Here is a 4,984-nt window from a genome sequence, read left to right on the forward strand (position 1 = left end):
TCTCATCACTTCCTCTTCTAAATGCCTTGAAATTGGCCTCTGTCTCTTTAAGAACCACCTTCCACTTCTGTCTCGCTGGGGGGAGGAGGGGGGGGGGCTGCCATGATGCAGTTTACTTGGCATCTGAAAATACATTTCCTCAAAGGTATTTTTAATCTGAAAAGAGCTTCACTGAGTGAGAAGTAGTGGAGCTCAGCAGACAGTTTCAGTTTCACTTTCAGTTTCACCCGCCTGCTGGAGTCATGGGCGGCGTGTGGAGAGTGGGGAGAGGGTGCGCTCCGCCATGAGGAAGTTCGGCTTAAAGACACATCCCAGGGGTGTTTCTGGTCCCCACCTGTCGTTTTGCTCCTCAGCATGGCTGCCTAAAAATGCTGCAGGATTTCTCAAACATGCATGAATGAGTCAGAGCAAGGCTTTGGGCATGTTTTTTATGAGAGTATAACATTATAACATGATATAAAACTCAAAAAAGTTGATTTTACACAATATTGCCCCTTTAAAGGTTTTTGTGACTCTTTAGAAACAAATGATTAAAGAGGAATTTGTTCAGCTGAAGTTGCAAAAAAACAATGAATTGTATTTACCGTTCTTTAATCAGGCAAGTCCCATTGAGATCTCAGATCTGTTTTTCAAGGGAGGACTGGGCCTGAAGGCAACCTATTGTGCATGTTTTCATCAAGAAGGCACACCAGTGCCTCTTCTTCATGAGGACCCTGAGGAAGAACCACCTGTCCTCAGAGGTCATTACAAACTTCTACCGCTGCACCATCGAGAGCATCCTCACCAACTGCATTACAGTTTGGTATGGGAACTGCTCTGTCTCTGACCGGAAGGCGCTGCAGAGGGTGGTGAAAACTGCCCAGCACATCGCCGGGGCACCGCTCCCTGCCATCAAGGACATCTACAGGAAGAGGTGTCTGAAAAGGGCTGGTAAAATCACCAAGGACTTTACCCACCCCGCACACACACTCTTCTCCCTCCTGCCCTCTGGGAGGCGTTACAGAAGCCTACGGACCAGAACCACCAGGCATCGGAACAGCTTCTTTCCTACAGCTGTCACGCTCATGAACGCCTCCTGACACAACTATAAGGACTGTACCCCACCTACCCCGTCCCCCCATAAAACAAAAACATACGGACTGTCCTCACACTAACACATACTCTGTATATAATCTGTATATAATCTGTATATAATCTGTATATAATCTGGAAATCTTATTTGCCATTAACTATCTTGCATTGTAAATCTACTAATACATATACAATTCATTCCTGACATTCTGTATAATCCGCATAATCTGTATATGTGCACATAGTGCCCATATTTTTTTTATTTATATTATATTGTTTTTATACTGAACATTTAATTTTTATAACAACATTTGCACACCTGTAAATATACCCTGTATAGCACTTCTGGATAGATGCAAACTACATTTCGTTGCTTGTACTTGTGACGGTGCAATGACAATAAAGTTGAATTCTATTCTATGTTTTGGGGGCAGAGAACCCAGAGAAAACCCACACAAGCATGAGGAGAACATGCAAAATCCACACAGAAAGACCCCCAGGTCCAAACTGGGGATTGAACCTAGGACTTTCCTGCTGTGAGGCGTTGGTGCTAACCACTGAGCCGTTGTGCTCATCACCATTGTTGAAACTCCAAAAATCCAAACACTTAAAGTATTTTGTTAATCAAATTCCCTCAATTTTCATTAATTATTAGGAATGATGAGTTTTTTTAAAATACATAAGTACTGTTTGTTGTAAAAACTGATAAAGACCCTGAACAAGAATATTATTTTTTAAGGATCTGAGTTCACTGCTTACTTTGACTTAGCAGGAAAAAAACATTAAGGCTTTTCTGATTTGCATGAGATGCCACTATTAAATAAAGACAAAAATCCATAAGCATATTGTTACAATACTGTATATACCTTTTAGACTGTAACCCCAGGATAAAGGTTCTTCACTTTTTAAAGTGTAATTATGTTGTTTTGTGCAAAGCTGCCTACAGGTGAGGTTTTGTTTCATCATTTTCACACCGACCTCTCGTTAGTCACGATGATTTAAGTCTGGGTTTCTGAGCCCATCCACCGACACACACACATGCTTCAGGTTATAGGAACAAGAGTGTGACGGCTACTTTCTGTCAAACCAGCTGTGCCAACACCCTGGTTTGTTCTGCTATAATGTTCTGACACTCATGTTCTTACAGCAGGTCCACTCTCTCATCGCCACATCAAACATCTGAATGAGGTGTGGATGTTTTTACGTGCCTCACGAGCGCCTAAACTACGTGTCAGACAGCGGGTTTATGTGGCTGGGGTTGTAACATGGCAATCTTTTTTTCTGACAGTATTTATACAAGTGCTTACAGTCTGTACACTTGGTTTCAAATTTGTGCAACAAGGTTTTCTGAACATATATCGTCTTTTATATTGAACAGATGGAAATGAATTCATGTGATAAAAATGCAGTCAGAATTTCATTATTTCTTCTGTAATAATTCAGCTTTACTCTTTTTATCCAGTTCACAGACTTCTAATTTCTTAAATCCTATGAATCTTTTTAATCTCGCTCAACCTGCCCTCTCTAAAGTCACCCCTTAGATCTGGTTTTCTCATCTAATTTAGCTTTAAACTCTTTTAAAATATTGAACACACGGGTCACCAACCATAAAGCTTCTGTTTTTAGAAGGTGTTTTGATCAGTTTGTTTCTACAGCCTGCACTAAGAGAGACGCTCACTTTCAAACCACTGGCTCTGCAGTCAAATCCTGCAACGCCTTTAATTCAGCATCTCTAAATCCTATTAAAGCAGCCCYCTGACCAGAATTGAATTCATTTAATGATTATTGCCTTTCCATTCTTGACCAAACTGCTGCATTTAAAACCAGCAAACAAAAACAGACAACTCCCTTCAGCTCACTTCTCGTGTATTTTTGGTTGCAACCAAAACTGTCTTTGTTTTATTTGTTTTGTTTTTTCCTCTGTAAAATTAAATTGTTTTAGGACATCTTGTCACAGTTGTCCTTTTGTCTGTTTATTAAAGTTTGTTATGTTTCTTCTCCGGCCATCTTCACGTCTGTGAGTTAAAGTAATCACTTGCTGCACAAACATGGAGGCAGCCTGTTAATGCCTGGGGCTGGATGTAATACGAACCAAGACAGTTCCTGTTGGAATCTGTTTACGTTCATGTACATCTGAACTGACCGTCGAAAGAAAAGAAAATCCAATCAAAAATAAAGTGGATAGTTTAATAGCAACTAGCACTCCCTGAAGGAATGCATACCACAGTATGAAGTTATACAGTGTTGGTATAATCTTGAAAATAATAGGATGGGAGATCTTGCACGACCTRTTTGTGTTGGCTAGGGCTGATTAGCTGTTGCAGTCACCATGAATTAAGTTTATCAACTGAGCATTTTGATGATTTTTTTTTTACAATTTCCTTACAGTTGGTGGGTTCTTGAGCATTTTGGTGAAAGATAGTTGACTCCACCAGTCAAACATTCGACAAAGAATTTGCATAATAAATAGAGCTTGAAGGTTGTGTTGCAGATGACTCTCGGCTACCACCAGACCAAATTTTAGCTCATCATCTATAAAACTGATGGTTTTATGGATGATTAGCTGTAGCGGTCATCTTGAAATGGGTTGACTCTGAAAGTTAACAGCTGGAGATGTGTGTTTTTTTTTGAAAGCTTCATTAAAAATATCTTTTGATTGAAGAAATATTTTGCTTACAAGACAGATGCTCACCTACGCAAACAGGAAAACATATTATTAGCCACCATGAATCAGTGCGGTCTTCTCAAAATGTAATATAAAAACTCAGGTTAACTTTCAGGCACTTCACTTTGGACAGTTTTGTACGTTTTTAACAAACCATCACTCATTTTCTATGACACTTTGTCACAACAGCTTTGTTGTTTTTAATTCTCACATAAGTTTGACAGAGATAGAGAAATACAGTCTCATCATATTTTGTTCCTCCTGGCAGCCCTTTTATCCCTTCTTTCTAGTTTCTGGAAATCATTCTGTTGACTCAGATTAAAAAAAAACAATAATGAGACTTGCATCATTAAAATTTAAAAGACAAATTGTCTGGGGTGGGGGGGGGTCTGTCTTGAAGCTGCTTTCTCTCATGCACAAATGATTACAGACAGGACAAAGCTTCTGATTAATGTTGAATGTCTTAACAAGAGGAGGCAGGTTCAGAACAGAACTGAATTCATCTAAACCTTTCTCAATTAAAACTTCTTTTAGCTTTGAATATTGTTACATGTCATCATATCTGAACTGAAATAGTGCTCATTTAACTTGTTTATGAACAGTTTTTGTTTGAGAAAAGTTGCTTTAAATCTACAAAGCAGGCTCTGATTGGGTTTAGTTTGTGAGCAGAACCGTGCGGATCAGTGAGAACGCATCACAGGAGGTCAAACAGCTAACAATACATTGTGTGTTAAACGTTTCACCACAACGATGCCCTCAGATGTTTTTGGATGAATTTTTTAAAAGCAGCATTTTTTTTTTTTGCTCGGCCCACTAAGGGCCAGCCTGAGGCATAAACAAACTAAGTGGTTGCTTGGGGTCATGAAGTCATTAGGATTTAATACGCCTGACTGGAAAATGGCTTCTTACAGGATTTGACAGCAGTTTACTTTGACGCAGCTCCTCTACAGCAGAGATCAGGGCGTTATAGAGGGGATTTAACACTAAACAGAAAGGAGTTTGAATCTTTCTCATAAGAACATGTGGGGGGGGGGGGGGTGTTACAGACTGTCTGGAGAAAGGAGACAAATCAAGATGCATCACAAAGAATTCTGTTTAAAAGAGGTCGTGTCAATTGCATCTCAAGGTCACGACACCTGCTCACATTAGGAGAAAAATAATTGGCAGAAAATCTGTTTTTTCGTCTTGCAGCTTGAGTTATTACTTTGGAATTTTACCTATTTTGTAATGACAAAACTATCAATAGCG

Source organism: Austrofundulus limnaeus, unplaced genomic scaffold (genome assembly GCF_001266775.1).
Source record: "Austrofundulus limnaeus strain Quisiro unplaced genomic scaffold, Austrofundulus_limnaeus-1.0 Scaffold35, whole genome shotgun sequence".
NCBI classification, from domain to species: domain Eukaryota; kingdom Metazoa; phylum Chordata; class Actinopteri; order Cyprinodontiformes; family Rivulidae; genus Austrofundulus; species Austrofundulus limnaeus.